A 16840-nucleotide genomic window follows, 5' to 3' on the forward strand; every position below is an offset into this window, starting at 1 on the left:
GAACAGAAGTGGGGTAAGGGCAAAGTGTAAACAAGAAAAGAAATTTGAAGTTGGGTGAGTAAGCAAAGGCAATTTATTTTCTTTGAAGTTGGAACATAACAGAGAATCTAAGAGAAAAAAACAGCATTTATCTTGATCCCACAGAACACCCCAAAATTTTAGAATTTTGTATCATCATGAGCAGCTTTACTGAAAACCCAAAAGATGATGATATTGGAAAAGTAATTTAAATACTGATATGTTTGAGTCATATATCCAGTGATTGACATCCAATAACAACCCAAAAGATCAGCCTGAATCAGTAATGTCACTGAAGACATTCCCAATAATTGCGCAGATCTCAGCCGACATGAAATAAAAATTCTTTAAGGACGATACATTGTTATCGTTGGTTTCTCCTTTTGGAAGTGCTGCAAAAGCAAACATTAAAACTTCATACAAGTCTCCTCACTGTAATCATCTTAAGTTCCAGACATCTATTAACGAACACTAATAGCTAATTTAACAACTAAAGAACACAGACTTATTATGCTTACATAAAAGCTTTACGAGTATAGTGCACAATCAAGTATACTGGAAGATTAGTGCTGATATTGATTAACTGTGCTTTAAGTCATTTCTGCTATTCCTCATTAAAATATGCAGACACTCTCCATAATAGGGAGGGGAAACATGATATTATAGCATAAACCACTTGTGTTTTGTAGCATGAACGTTCTATGCAAATAGAAGCTGCATGGTTTCCTCCGTTTTGTACCACTTTTAGATAATTTTCCCTTGACAAGAGGCTGTGAAGATTACATGCTCCAAATTTCTGTCAATGGTGGACTATAATCAGATATCAGGAACACCACAAGAGGATTCCTAATCACTAAGTTATTTCCACCTCATCCATCAGCCCAAATGATACCAGTAAAACATCACATATAGAGTTACAGATGCACACCCCCTTCCTGTTTCTCTGTACAACTGATAACAGCAATCTTTGTTTGAGGTAACGAGGACATCATTTCTTCACATATGTCACAGTCATACATGTGCTTTTAAAGTTAATTTACAGCATTTAGAAACCAACAGTTTCCAAACTGAAAGCTCTACAAAGTTACCCTAATCTAAATAACATCTAATTTACTTAGAATTCCCTTTGTAGTTACATCTAAGCTGCAAAATCACATTGACTGCTGAGTCGAACTGCTCAAACACCAAAGTTTGGTTCCTCCCAACAACACCTGGTTTTATTTTGGATCAGACAATCATAAATACCTTCATTGAAGCACGTCACAACTGACGACACAACTGAACATAGAAGTTTGCTCCAAAAAATTCAAAAATTTAAGTTACATACATTCAAGTACCAAATCTCGGACTAATTAATTATACCAGTATTCAATTGATAAAAATTCAAATCATGCAGTACAAAACGGAGTATTACAATGAAGTCTGAAGTTAAAGCCAAATATCAAAAATTACATTTTAGAAACAGATAATTATCCAGTAATGCTCTGGTAATTGTCTGTACAGCGATGTTATTCAGCAGAAAAAGTATTTAGCTTAACATTTGTCAAACTGAAGTACTCAGTACACTTCTCCACTATAAATTCAGATGAAGGTTGTGCGTCAAAATATCTAAATATTGATTAAATACAAATTAAGTTTAACCTCATGCTACTGGTTTCAAAGGGATTTTAGTGCAGCCTATGTTCAAAGTGGACAATCTCAACTTTTCAGTATTTTCACTCATCATTGCAACAAAGATGCAATTCTCCTTAAAAGCAATACAGCACATGTATCCTTTTTTCCACTGAAAAAGGGCACTGTTAAACGGCATAAGTGTGTGAATATTATCTTAAGCATATGGCATTCTTTCAAATATTTTGGTTCAAAGTAAGATGGCAATGGTGTTGGGGTGAACGGGAAGCAATCCTTATCACACTAAAGTACAATGATGATGTGAGTGATGGAGGCAAGTGTCATAGAAATGTAGAAAATAGGAGTACACTATTTGATCCTTTGAGCCTGCTCCACCATACAACTCAGTGGTCTGTTTCTAATTATTCCACCATTCCTTTTCACCCCGAAGGCCAAAGTGTATGACTCAATTTCTCCTTGAAATCATACAATGTTGGATTTCCTCTGGGTGCTCCGGTTTCCTCCCACAGTCCAAAGATGTGCAGGTCAGGTGAATTGGTCATGCTAAATTGCCCATAGTGTTAGGTTTAGGGGAATGCGTCTGGGTGGGTTTCTCTTCGGAGGGTCGGTGTGGACTTGTTGTGCCGAAGGGCCTGTTTTCACACTGTAGGGAATCTAATCTAATCTAACTGCTTTCCATCATATTGAATTTCACAGTGTTGCCACTGTCTGGGTAATGATATTTCCTCTCATTGTAGTCCTAAATGCTTTATCCCATATCCATAGATTTTGATCCCAGATTCTGGATTCCTTATTATCAGGAATTGCCTTCCTGCATCTACCTTGTCAAGTCCTGTTAAAATTTTATAGGTTTCTAGGGTATCCTCCCTCATTCTTCTGATCTTTAGCAAACATAATCCTAAACAATTCAATTTTTCTCATATCAGTCCTGCCATCCCAGGAATCAGTCTTGTAAACCACTCCTTGGAGTAGCATTCTTCCATGGATAAGGAGACCAAAACGGCACACATTCTTCCAGGTTTGGGGTCAACAAGGCCCTGTTGAACTTTATCAAGACATCCCTGCTTCTGTACTCAAATCCTCTCCTTAAAAAGGCCAGAGTCTTTGCTTTGCTTACAAGGAATGTAATTACTATAAATTACCCAAAATAGATAAACTACAGCAATTATATCTGAGAAACTATCATTGGACACAAGCCACTTATTCATAATAGACAGCTCAAACACTTTACCCCCAACTTTACTTGAAACTTAATGCTTTAAAATAGATGAAATGAAGTGATTAATCTAACCTTTCAAGATTAAAAGTGCTTCCTTCATTAAAAGACTGATCAAACCCAAAATTTAAACTTTGAAATTTTGTTCCTTGTTTTCCAAAGATGGACTTTTTTCTAAGATCAGCTATGCAAAAAAAACAAACTAAATGAAGCAAGGGTTTTGATTGACAGCGTACCTTAATTCAACACATCATCCGGAAGAAAGCACAACGCAGCAACCCGACACTGCAATACTCAAGGATAGACTGTTTAAGCTTGAACTATAATGGGGGACACTGATAGACAACTGGGAGGCAGGTTTTCATGGCTGTGACCTCGAGAGGTCCACTGGGAGGCAAGTCTCTCCCCCTTCAGGCACTCTGCCTGTATTCCTGATGAAGGGCTTTTGCCCGAAACATCGATTTTCCTGCTCCTCGGATGCTGCCTGAACTGCTGTGCTTTTCCAGCACCACACTAATCTAGAATCTGGTTTCCAGCATCTGCAGCCATTCTTTTACCAAGTCGAAACAAAGCTCAGCTGACCAGAAAATACCACATCATGAGCCTTTTCAGCTCAGTCATTCACTGCAGCAAAGGTCATGACAATAGAAAGGAGGCCTTGAGCACAGCAACTGATGCTTAACGTCAGTTAGCCACCATGGCACAAAACACCATCTTACAAGATACCCACTTAGATGCAGCATTAAACAACAACCCATTGATTTAAGGCAACAGAACAACAAATGCAACAAGTGTGTCAAAAGACTAGATCTTGGAAATGGATAACCAGGTAATAAGACTATGCAAAGCTTCATTTTAAGTAAAGGCAGCAGATAAGCTTGGATTCACATGGTAAAGTCTGTAGTTACTCAATGCACTATTACTGTTCCATGCTAGTCACAGTTTATTTACAGCTTCTAAGTCACTGTTCAACAGATGCCTTCTAATTCTTACTAAAAGTGTCATGACATGCGTTATGGGATCTCTAGTCAAACTCTGAGCCTCACTACAATTTGATTGATATTGAAGACATCCAAGTATATAGTAGGGAACTAGCAAGAACTGCTTGGTTATATGGCTTATCAGAAGTTACTGTACAAACTTGCTAAGTATCTGTTGCATAAGATAATAGTTATGAAGGAGTTAATGTTCACGTCACTTTAGCCCCAGTCAATCTGGTGCTTGTTAATGTTGATTGAATTAGAACTGCAGTATGGAAACAGGCCCTTCGGCCCAACAGGTCCACACCAACATTCTGAAGAGTAACACACCCAGACCCATTCCCCTGCCCTCTCTTTACCCCTGTCTAATGCACCTAGCCTATGCATCCCTGGACACTATGGGCAATTTGATCTTGCCTCACCCTGTCTAAGCACCCTATGATCTGTATGTCTTTGCACGTTATGATCTGCCTGTGCTGTCATAAGGTCTTAGATGGAGGCAAATCAGTTCCAGATGAGTACCCCAAGGGAGCAGATGTGTCCTGTACAGCACCTGAGAGTCCTCTGAAATTATGTCTAAGTAGTATTGTAAATTGTACTTACTGTTATCACACAATAAACCATCTAGTTAACTAAGATAAGTGCACACATAAGACTCATTTACAATATACACTATTACTGACAAGGTAGACGAAGGAGGATGGGTGGCAACAAACTACCTCAACTACCCCAAACTCATTACTACATGTAGGCAATGATGGCAAACCTCAGTGGACCTAAGGGGGTATGGCAAATGTGAATCCAAAACAAAAGTAGCAGAAACATTTCCAACTATTCTAGGGTATTCAAAATCCCAAAGTACACTGATGTTGCTCTCCAATGTCGCATTACAAAACCTTACACGGTGATGAGCATATAAATGTCTCCATGAACATTACATATGCCAAATAAAATGAACTGCAGGAAGATTCATGTTGATTCGAGAGATGAGTACTAGATGAGACCTAATGTTAAATTCCAGGTGGGTGATCTTGAAAGATGGACTCCATTGTTGACTAGGAAACTTATATTAAAATAAGTTTAGTTGATTATGAAAAACATGAACTGGGATTAAAAACACATTGTGTATTTTACTGCATCTAATTATATTTTTAATCCTGAGCCTTAGAACCAATTATCAAAAGACCCAAATTCAAAGCCCAATAGGGCAACTCAACAATTTAAAACCATGTTAATTAAATCTGTAATAAATAACTAGCATGACTAATGGTGATCATGTAACTAGCAGTTTGTCACATGAATCCATCTGAGGTTATCAATGACCTTTACAACAGAAAATCTGCAATCCTTATAAGGCCCAGAGTTAAGTTGGTAACTTTCAACCTCCATCCAAAGTGGCCTGGTAAGCTTCTCAGGGATGAACAATAAACGCTGGCCTTGCCAACATCCACATCACAAGTGAATAAAACAATGAACCTCGCTTCCACTGGGTTAGCTAAACTTCAATTTCAAAACAGATTTATATTGTTATGAGCATCCAGCATCAGATCTGACACGCCAACTTGAACTTGTCACACTCTAAATTCAAGTTCTCATGCAAAACATTCTTTACGATCCCAGAATGAAACTCAAATAGATATTTTATAATTTTAGTTTAAACCAGATTAGCCCAGTAGCACTCAGATCAGAGAGAATTCCTCTATTACCTCATTGGAGTTTAATGTAAATGATGTTTAAATTCCCAATCCTGAGAATCTGATAACATCTGACTCGAGATTTCATACAACTGTGTATATACTCTCTCAACATCAAATGACCCCTGGTGGCTCAGTGGTTAGCACTGCTGCACTCAGTGCCTGGGATCCAGGTTCGATTCTATCCTCGGGCGACTGTCTGTGTGGAGTTTGCACCTTCTCCCTATGTCTGCGCGGATTTCCTTTGGGTGCTCCTGTTTCCTCCCACAGTCCAAAGATGTGCCGTTTAGGTGAATTGGCCATGGTAAATTGACCATAATGTTCAGGAATGTGCCCATTAGTCAGGGGAAATGTCAAGTAATAAGATAGGAGAAAGGGTCTGTGTGGGATACTCTTTGGAGAGTCGGTGTGGACTTGTTGGGCCAACTGCTGTGTTTCCATATTCTATGATTCATTATCCACTTCTCATCTGCAAAGATTCAAACTAAACCTTTTACAATGAGGTAACCAATTACTTAACCAGAACTAACAGAACCAATATTATCTACAAAATACCAGATACAGAGGCCCACAAACATTACATACGGCAAAAGGGAAGAAAACTAGCCATCAGGGTACATGAACACCAACTTGCCATCAAGCGACAGAGTCATATGATCAACAATCATTTTTATCCATACACATGGACAAAAAGGAGGACACCAATTCAAGTTGGACAATGTATGCATCTTAGGACAAGCCAAACAAAGACATCCATGGGAATTCCTGGAGGCCTGGCACTCAACCTGGAACTCCATTAACAAACATGCAAAGTTAGACCCCATATACCAACCATTAAGAAGCCAAAACAGAAATGATGTCACCCATCTCAACAAACTGGGATACACAAATAGCAAGCAGGACAGAACACCAATGCTTCACTGGAGGTGCACTGATGACGTTACCCTAGTATGGTGACAAAAGGTCTGCCAACAAACTTGCCACTCAGCAAGCAAGTTAACAACCTCATCCATAACCTTAGTGACAAATCTTCTGAAGAAATTCAATTTCTTAAACATTCCAAACTTACCTTGGTTCTTCATGACCAAAGGTTTTACAAATTCCAATTTTAACCATCATTTCTACAACATTGAAAACCAAAAATGTTTCTTCATGCTGTGCGTGTTTCTCCTAAAACAAAAAAAATCCTGGATCCTTCTACAGAAACCTAATGTACAACTGTTATTCTGTTCACTCATAAAACTGACCCAATGAAAGTAAAAATCCAAGACTCTCCAGAAGGTCTATCCCTTGTACTGCATTTTAAAAAAAACTAACCATAGAAACGCTTACAAAGTTCGCCTTCACAGATAGGCCAAATCCACATGGCACTAGCTCAAAATACAAACTCTAAGTTATATCGAGATATATATAAACCACACAGCTTGCATCACATCATGGTCATTTTGCAGTTGCCAAGACTAGTGAACACCCATTTTTGGTTTTATGAATGGATATTTTTATTACAAATCAGATTTATGTTCTGAAATGATTCATATATTTTGAAATACCGGCATGGAATTGACCTGAATACCTATTTAAAAATCAAATACTTATCCTGCATGTTTTATACTTGCCAAATAATTAAATGCAACCAGTTTAACGATTTTACTAATGAATAAATCAAAACAGCCTTTCACAACATGAAGCATGCCAATAAGCTATAACTCTTACTTAGGATCTACAAAATAAATCTTGTTTCCTGCTACTTAGCTGCATCTGAGCCCTTTCATAGCAAGAGGAAGGGTCTGCTGTAATTACCTGAATATTTCCAAAAGCAAGACAGACTTTCATTGGAGAAACATTCGGTTACCTCATTTAAAATAACTCCACAGCATGTCTTTACATCAAAGAGTCATGGAGATGTACAGCACGGAAACTCATCCATGCTGGCAAGACATACTAAATAAATCTAGTGCCATTTGCCAGCATTTGGCCCATATCCTTCTAAACCCTTCCTATTCATATACTCATCCAGATGCCTTTGAAATGTTGTAATTGTACTCCACCACTTCTGGCAGCTCATTCCATATGTACAACCCTGTGTGAAAAGTTACCCCTCAGGTTCCTTTTAAAACTTTTCCCCCTTACCCTAAACCTCCAGCTTTGGTCTCCCCCAACTCTGTGAACCTGGAACTCCATTAACAAACATGCAGAGTTAGACCCCAAATGCCAACCACTAAGAAGCCAAAACAGAAATGATGTCACTCATCTCAACAAACTGGGATACACAAATAGCAAGTGGGACAGAACACCAATGCTTCACTGGAGGTGCACTGATGACGTTACCCTAGTATGGTGAAAAGACCTTGACTATTCACCATATCCACATCCATGATTTTATAAACTTCTATAAGATCACCCCTCAGCCTCTGACACTCGAGGGAAAATAGCCCAACCTAATCAGCTCCTCTCTATAATTCAACTTTCAAACCTGGCAACATTCTTAGAAATCTTTTCTGAACCCTTTCAGGTTTCACAACATCCTTCCCATAGCAGGGAGACCAGAAGTGCATACAATATTCCAAAAGTGGCCTAACCAATGTCCTGTACAGCTGCAACTTGGCCTCCCAACTCCTATACTCAAATACACTGATCAATAAAAGTAAGCATACCAAACATCTTCACTATTCTAACTGCCCGTGACTCCACTTTCAAGGAATTATGAAACTGAACTCCAAGGTCTCTTTGTTCAGCAACACTTCCCAGGAACTTACCATTAAGTGTACAAGTCCTGCCCTGATTTGCTTTTCCAAAATGCAGCATCTCACATCTATCTAAATTAAAATTCATGTGCCACGCCTCAGCTCAATTGGCCCATCTGATCAAGATTAAGGATTCTGGGTACTCCAAGTTGGAGGATGGGAAAAAGTTGTGGTTGTAAAAGATGCCCTTTTTTTGAGGTATTTTCAGCATTGGAATGGATTTCCTCAAGGAGCAGTAATTAACGTTTTATAAGCCGTTGGAACTTTGGGAAAAAGAAATCAAAACAATGACACTTTAGAAAGAAGGACAGACAAAGGTAGTGACCACATGGGCAGTGAATCATGCACTGCTGTCTGACCCAGCTGACAGCAGTTCTGTTCTGTTTGATTTCAAGTATCAGCATTTAGAGTCATAGAGATGTACAGCATGGAAACAGACCCCTCGATTCAACCCGTCCATACTGACTAGATATCCTAACCCAGTCTCGCTCCACCTGCCAACACCCTGCCCATATCCCTCCAAACCCTTCCTATTCATATACCCATCCAAATGCCTCTTAAAAGTTGCAATTGTACCAGCCTCAACCACTTCCTCTGGCAGCTTATTCCATATGCGTACCACCCTCTGCGTGAAAGAGTTGCCCCTTAGGTCTCTTTTATATCTTTCCCCTCTCACCCTAAACCTATGCCTTCTAGTTCTGGACTCCCCGACCCCAGGGAAAAGACTTCCTCTATTTATCCTATCCATGCCCCTCATAATTTTGTAAACTTCTATAAAGGTCACCCCTCAGCCTCAGACGCTCCAGGGTAAAAAGCCCCAGCCTGTTCAGCCTCTCCCTGTAGCTCAAATCCTTCAACCCTGGCAACATCCTTGTAAGTCTTTTCTGAACCCTTTCAAGTTTCACAACATCTTGCCGATAGGAAGGAGACCAGAATTGCACACAATATTCCAAAGTGGCCTAACCAATGTCCTGTACAGCCGCAACATGACCTCCCAACTCCTGTACTCAATACTCTGACCAATAAAGGAAAGCATACCAACACCACCTTCACTATCCTACCTATCTGCGACTCTACTTTCAAGGTGCTATGAACCTGCACTCCAAGGTCTCTTTGTTCAGCAACACTCCCTAGGACCTTACCATTAAGTGTAGAGGCCCTGCTAAGATATGCTTTCACAAAATGCAGCACCTCGCATTTATCTGATTTAACTCCATCTGCCACTTCAGCCCATTGGTCCATGTGGTCCAGATCCTGTTGTTATCGGAGGCAACCCTCTTCACGGTCCACTACACCTCCAATTTTGGTGTCATCTGCAAACTTACTAAGTGTACCTCTTATGCTCGCACCCAAATAATTTATATAAATGACATAAAGTAGAGGACCCAGCACCATCCTTGTGGCACTCCACTCGTCACAGCCCTCCAGTCTTAAAAACAACCCTCCACCACCACCCTCTGTCTTCTACCTTTGAGCCAGTTCTGTATCCAAATGGTTAGTTCTCCCTGTATTCCGTGAGATCTAACCTTGCTAATCAGTCTCCCATGGAGAACCTTGTCGAACGCCTTACTGAAGTCTATATAGATCACATCTACCACTCTGCCCTCATCAATGCTCTTTGTTGCTTCTTCAAAAAACTCAATCAAGTTTGTGAGACATGATTTCCCATGCACAAAGCCATGTTTGACTAGCCCTAATCAGTCCTTGCCTTTCCAAATACATGTACATCCTGTCCCTAAGGATTCCCTCCAACAACTTGCCTACCATCGTCGTCAGGCTAACGGACTCAGGATGATCCAGGTAATGATTACAGACGCTCACAACAGACTTCACAGATACAGACAAGAAATTGCGCGCCAAAAGTCGTTAATTTCAAAAACCACGAATCAGGAATGGACCCGGACCATAGAACAGGCTGTCACCATAGGACAGATCAGGACTACACACCGCAAAAAAACGGCACTAAAAGAAAAAATGGCCAAACTAACACACAACAAAGAGGACACCACAACACACACCTGGGTTAAAAACCTCTCCCACAGACAGCTCACAGACACAGAAAGAACGATTCTGGCCAAGGGACTCAACTACAACCACAGGGACGTCAAGACAGCAGACTTCCTAGCAGCACTAGAATGCACACTCAGGAACAATGGACTGACAGAAGAGGCACAACAAACAGTGAGACAAAGTATCGTACCCCTGATAACAAGGAAAAGACAAACACATAATCTCAACACCAAGGAGAGGGAAGCACTAAAATCACTAAGAAACGATAAGAACATAATCATACTACCAGCAGACAAAGGCAGAATGACGGTCATCCAAAAAGCACAACTACTTGCAGATACCAACACCTACCAAAAGAGGGAGTTTGACCCCACCCCACAGCTCACCAATAGGATAAACAACACACTGAGGAACCTACAAAAAAACGGACAGATAACCAGGTCGGACCTACAAAGAATGAAACCTGAAAGCAACAACACCCCCAGATTCTATGGACTACCTAAAGTGCACAAACCAGATATCCCACTCAGACCCATAGTATCACTACCAGGGACACCATCACACAAATTGGCCAAAGAACTACAGCAGAAACTGAAACACCTGATCAGCGGATCCAGACAATCTATACAATCAACACAGGAATTCTTGGACATCATCAGAAATATACACATAGACAAGGAAGAAACCATGGTCTCATTAGACGGAACGGCACTGTTCACGTCTATTAACAAAGCCCTCGCCAGAGAAACAATAGCCAACCTGCTGAACAGACATAACAGACAACAGGACGTTGAACCAATCAACAAAGACGGCATACTTAAATTACTGGACTTGTGCCTCACAACACACTTCACATTCAACAACCAGATATACGAACAAGTCAACGGAACACCCATGGGCTCACCGATCTCGGGACTCATAGCAGAAGCAGTAATGCAAAGGTTAGAACAAACAGTCTTTCCACAAATTCAACCCAAACTCTGGGTCAGATATGTTGATGACACCTTTGTAATCATTAAAAACACGGAAATAGAGAATACACACCGGATCATCAACGCCACACTCACAGGAATCCGATTCACGAGAGAGGAAGAAAAGGACAACCAACTCCCATTCCTAGACATGAGGGTACAGAGAACACCAAACGGAGAATTCACCACGAAAGTACACAGGAAAGCCACACACACAGACCAAGTCCTGAACTATGAAAGCAACCACCCCAATACACACAAACGAAGTTACATCAAGACACTATTCAAAAGGGCCACAACACACTGCAGCACACCAGAACTGCAAAAAGAGGAAGAGGAACACCTGTACAAGGTATTCGCAAAAAACGGATATCCTCGCAATTTCATCAACAGATGCCTAAGGGAACGAGAACATGCCGCAACCCAAAGGACTAGCCACACTACCATACATCAAGAACATATCTGAAAAGACAGCCAGACTACTGCGACCACTAGGACTTATAACAGCACACAAACCAACAGCCACTCAGACAACAACTCACCAAAACGAAGGACCTGATACCCAGCATGAGCAAAACTAATGTAGTGTACAAAATCCCATGCAAGGACTGCACAAAACACTATATAGGACAAACAGGAAGACAGCTAACGATCCGCATCCACGAACATCCACTAGCCACGAAACGACACGACCAGCTATCCCTAGTAGCCACACAAGCAGACAACAAGCTACATGAATTTGACTGGGACAACACTATCATTATAGGGCAAGTGAAACAAAGAACAGCCAGGGAATTCCGAGAAGCATGGCACTCATCCACAAACTCCATCAACAAACACATAGACCTGGACCCAATTTTCCCGGCCACTACAGCGGACAGCTGATACTGACAACCGGAAGCGGCAGGGACAGGCCACTATAAATGCCGGAGGAAACACCACAGTAGGCTCCCAAGCACTGAGGATGTCACCTAGAAAGGGGACGAAACGTTTGCAACAAAAACTTCCAGCTTGGCGAACAGAACCACAGCAGCGTCAGGCTCACTGGTCTATAGTTGCCTGGCTTGTCCTTACTACCCTTCTTAAACAGTGGCACCACATTAGCTAACCTCCAGTCTTCCGGCACCTCACCTGTGACTACAAATATCTCAGCACCAGGCCCAGCAATCACTTCTCTAGCCTCCCACAGATTTTTAGGGTACACCTGATCAGGTCCTGGGGATTTATCCACTTTTATGCATTTCAAGACATCCAGCACTTCCTCCTCTGTAATATGGACATTTGCAAGGTGTCATCATCTATTTCCCTACAGTCTATATCTTCTATATCCTTTTCCACAGTAAACACTGATGCAAAATATTCATTTAGTATCTCCCCATTTTCTGCGGCTCCACACAAAGTCGGTCTTGATTATCTTTGAGGAGGAGAAAGTGAGGTCTGCAGACGCTGGAGATCAAAGCTGAAACTTTATTGCTGGAACAGCACAGCAGGTCAGGCAGCATCTAGGGAACAGAAGATTCGACGTTTCGGGCACATGCCCTTCTTCAGGAATGAGCAGAGAGTGTTCAGCAGGAGAAGATAAAAGGTAGGGAGGATAAAAGGTCTGCTGTCTTGACGTCCCTGTGGTTGTAGTTGAGTCCCTCCTCCCTACCTTTTATCTTCTCCTGCTGACGCCCCTCCTCCAAGTCCCTCCTCCCTACCTTTTATCTTCTCCTGCTGACGCCCCTCCTCCAAGTCCCTCCTCCCTACCTTTTATCTTCTCCTGCTGAACACTCTCTGCTCATTCCTGAAGAAGGGCATGTGCCCGAAACGTCGAATCTTCTGTTCCCTAGATGCTGCCTGACCTGCTGTGCTGGTCCAGCAATAAAGTTTCAGCTTATCTTTGAGGAGCCCTATTCTCCCTAGTTACCCTTTTGTCCTTAAATGTATTTGTAAAAACCCTTTGGATTCTCCCTAATTCTACTTGGCAAAGCTATCTCATGTCCCCTTTTTGCCCTCCTGATTTCCCTCTAAGTATACTCCTACTGCCTTTATACTTTTCTAAGGATTCACTCGATCTACCCTGTCTATACCTTACATATTCTTCCTTCTTTTTCTTAACCAAACCCTCAATTTCTTTAGTCATCCAGCGTTCCTTATAGTTACCAGCCTTTTCTTTCACCCTGACAGGAATATACTTTCTCTGGATTCTTGTTATCTTAGTTTTGAAGGCTTCCCATTTGCCAGCTGTCCATTTACCTGCGAACATCTGCCCCCAAATCAGCTTTTGAAAGTTCTTGTCGAATACTGTCAAAATTGGCCTTTCTCCAATTTAGAACTTCAAGTTTTAGAGCTGGTCTATCCTTTTCCAGCACTATTTTAAATCTAATAGAATTATGGTTGCTGGCCCCAAAGTGCTCCCCCACTGACACCTGGTATTTTGCAGAAATCCCAATCTACATTACATTTCCTTCTCCAAGTTAATCTTCTCATCCTCTCCAGTTAAAAGTATTAAAATGATTAGCCTAGGCACCAAAGACACAGCTTGGTCCGTACAGCAACTGAACATTCTTCTTCAAGTAAAGCATGAACTTAAACCCCACTCATGTGTTCAGGGGGACACACGATTAAAAAAAAGACAGAATTAAGATCAAAGTCAAAATCTCCAAGTGGGTTTTCTTTAACTTTTTTTTAAAAACTCATTTGCTCTTCTCAGATGCTTTTCAAATATGGTGCTGCCTGGGATCCAAAATATAGCATTTCACTCCCTTTTTTAAAAAAACTAACAAGTGTATCTCTAAATACATTAAGGCTATAGCATATCTAATAAAGCATTTGTAGGTACTTCACACTGCAATATAAATCAAGTGTGACATAGCTGGTTCAGGAGGTATTCAGTAAGATGACCAAATACTTGGTCAAATACACAGAATTGAAGAAGCCTCTGAAAGAAGAAAAAAAAAAGAGAGAGCAGTTTAAAGGAAGGTATTCTAGAGTTTAGAACCAAGCCAGCTGAAGTTGCGACCATTTTAGTGTAGTGGTGAAAATTAGCAATGCACAAGAGACCAAACACAAAAGGGCACAGGTATATTGAGGATTGTGGACTCCAAGGATATTAGAGCGCATACAGAAGGATTCAAAACAAGTGTCAGATTTTCAAATTAAAACACGAATTGACAGAGTCAAAGCAGGTCAGTGAGTCCAGGGGGTGATAGGAGAGCAATACCAGTTAGGACACAGAATATATTTAAATCCCACCATGTTCACTTGAGCATTTTAACTTTTTAACAAACATAGGGAGTGATATCATTACTTTTTAAGGGTGACATGAAGATCGCTGTTGAAGATTAACCAGTCCTCCTTTCCACATCTGGCCAATGTATGATTTCAGTCCCACAGCGATACTCAATTTTGAAAGTCCTTAGCAAGCCACTCTATGATTTGTCTTTTTTCAAAAACAAAGAACAAACATTCCCTCAAAATCCTAGCCTCCATTGCTAACTATGTGCTATTTCACCTGAGAGTAGGGAATACTGCACGTGGTCAGAGAAAGCAAAGAATGGTTATGGGAGGCCAGAACATAGATTTCTGTCCCACAATACCTTGTGGCTTCTGGTTGAACAAGAGGAATTTCCAAATAATTTTCAAATACTAGTCTGCCTAACCTGATGCAATCAACATTCCACATGTTGAGCCAAGCCTGAAAGAAGCAATGGCACAATGTGTTTTGAATGAAGTCTTCAATCTCCATCAACAAGTGGTCCGACAGTACCACCACAAACTGAACTGGAAAAATTTCCCAATGGAAACAGCTCCCGATGCTAACAGAATTGGCAGAAGCAATCACTGTGTAAATTCTATCTTACACTATCTTTCTATCACACTGCATTACCACCATATTAATTGGGAAAGCATCAGAGCACATCTTTAAAACTATACATTCATGAAGAACTGAGACATTTAAGGATCAGAACTGTATGCAACATAACCTGAAACTTTAGTGTCTAGTTATTCCTCATTATGATTAAGTTGATGACCAGTGAGAAAAATGAGGACTTATCAAAAAATGAAGTGCCATACTAATGAAGCAAGATCATGATACTACTTACAGTCTAAATGGTTTATGAAAGGGAAAGCTATGCAATCTCATAACCAGAGGGAAAGGTAATGCTCTGCAGCCCACTAATCTAGTCACAAATGTGGATAATGGCTCTGTTTCCTGGAAGCCAAATCAACTCAGCCCCAATATATTGTAGACATTCCTCAGCAGAGTCCAAGGTGCGACGAGGGGACCAAAGGCAGAGCCGACGAGGGGACCAAAGGCAGAGCCGACGAGGGGACCAAAGGCAGAGCCGACGAGGGGACCAAAGGCAGAGCCGACGAGGGGACCAAAGGCAGAGCCGACGAGGGGACCAAAGGCAGAGCCGACGAGGGGACCAATGGCAGAGCCGACGAGGGGACCAATGGCAGAGCCGACGAGGGGACCAATGGCAGAGCCGACGAGGGGACCAATGGCAGAGCCGACGAGGGGACCAATGGCAGAGCTGACGAGGGGACCAATGGCAGAGCCGACGAGGGGATCAATGGCAGAGCCGACGAGGGGACCAATGGCATACTCCTGCTTCTACGTCCTATGTTCTAATGTCATTCCACAGGGCTTTGGTGAAAATGTACGTTGAGTGCAATGCAGTTTTCGCCCTTAGTTTAATGAAGAACATGCTTCACAGAGGTAGTGCAGCAAAGATTCATTAGATTGGTTACTGCGATGACAGGCTAAGCAGCTAATATCTAAACTAACAACTTTATAAGATCAAGAAGTGATCTTAATGAAACCTACAAGATGCAGAAGGAGCTTAACAGTGGAGATCCACAAATGTTTCCTTTGGATGGCAAACACTCAGCAAAGTGAGTTAGTTATTTCAGAGAAGGATGGGAATTAACTTCAAAACATAGAGGCTTGTACATCGTTAGAATTCTCTACCCCAAAAGGTTCATGCCAGTTTCATCAATGAATATATTTGAAGCCAAGATAAGACTGGTTTTTGATCTTTTAAGAGGTCAAGCGTTATGGGAGTGGGCAGAAAAGCAGAGTTCAGGCAAAATGCCAGTCAGGACTGAAAATGTGCTGGTTGATAGCCAATTTGGTCTATTCCTGCTCTTAGGTGTGTTATGCACAAAACAGTAAACCCAATTAACATGATCCAGCAGCTGACAGGTCCACATCCTCAACCATTCGTGTCATACATATTATCAACAAAGGCATACCTCCTACCATCTGGAGGTGCACAGGAAGCAAACATACAATACCACCAACACAACACTTGAGATTCCCAACCTAGTCTCACACCATCCCAATTCTGACACCATTCAAAACCATTTTGGCAAAATCTTTCAATTCCCTCAAAAACACTAAGAACAGCTTCTGTACGCTTTTTTTTTCCATTCATTGGATATGGGCATCACTAGCTAAAAAAACATATACCATGCATTCTTTTTGCCCTCAAAGCGGTAAAAGCGAGCTGCCTTCTTGAACTGCTGCAGCCTATGTGATGTAGGTTCACCCAGTGTTGCTGGGGAGGGAACTGCAAGGTTTTGA

The 16840-nt window shown here is 41.3% G+C and overlaps 1 protein-coding gene across 8 annotated transcripts in view; it reads right to left on the bottom strand.

Moving 5' to 3' along the window:
- Nucleotides 1-16840, bottom strand: part of nf1a (neurofibromin 1a) — a 334390-nt gene that overhangs the window by 161084 nt on the left and 156466 nt on the right. The gene's annotated exons all lie outside the window — the stretch shown is intronic.

Source organism: Chiloscyllium plagiosum, unplaced genomic scaffold, assembly GCF_037043375.1.
Source record: "Chiloscyllium plagiosum isolate Xiang-an unplaced genomic scaffold, Cpla_swu_hap1 HiC_scaffold_31, whole genome shotgun sequence".
NCBI lineage: Eukaryota > Metazoa > Chordata > Chondrichthyes > Orectolobiformes > Hemiscylliidae > Chiloscyllium > Chiloscyllium plagiosum.